This window comes from Triticum dicoccoides, chromosome 7B (genome assembly GCF_002162155.2).
Source record: "Triticum dicoccoides isolate Atlit2015 ecotype Zavitan chromosome 7B, WEW_v2.0, whole genome shotgun sequence".
Taxonomy (NCBI): Eukaryota; Viridiplantae; Streptophyta; class Magnoliopsida; order Poales; family Poaceae; genus Triticum; species Triticum dicoccoides.
In genome coordinates, this window is record NC_041393.1 from 383,299,774 (window position 1) to 383,300,375 (window position 602).

The window sequence follows — 602 nt, forward strand, 5'->3', positions numbered from 1 at the left end:
TGCTCCAACGATCGCCTCGTCTATCGCGGCTGCTCCATCCCCACAGCGCCGTCTTAACCTGCTCCACCGGAACCGCTGCATCCTCACCAACTCCTCGGATGAAGCCGTGGCCTACTCTGCGCCACCAAAGAGGTTGTACACTCATCGCATCGCACCTTCTCCTTAACTCTACCTCCCAGCGCCAACGGTGCTCCATCCCGCACCCCCATGGAGCGGCTACATTGAAACCGGCGCCGCGGGCGACATCTCCATGGCGGCTCTCCCCCAGTACGAGGCCCCTTCAGCGGTGGCGACCATACCAGCCGGATCTGCTGTTACTCTGGCTCTCGCTTGCTCACTCGCGCTGCTGTTGCTGCTTTGGCTCTCGCTCGCTCGCACAGCTGCTGCTGCTCTGGCTCTCGCTCGCTCGCTCGCGCTGCTGCTGCTGCTCTCCCCCTTGCTCGTGCTGCTGCTTTGCTTCGATTTAGCTACACTTCAGTCGATTGAATCGACTTTTGGGTCAGTCGATTTTCAAGGGGTGGGGGGCTTGCCGGAGTTAAGGAAGAACCACCCGCAGCGGGGAGGGGGGCTCGCCGGAGAGGTACCCCACTATCTATCTTAGG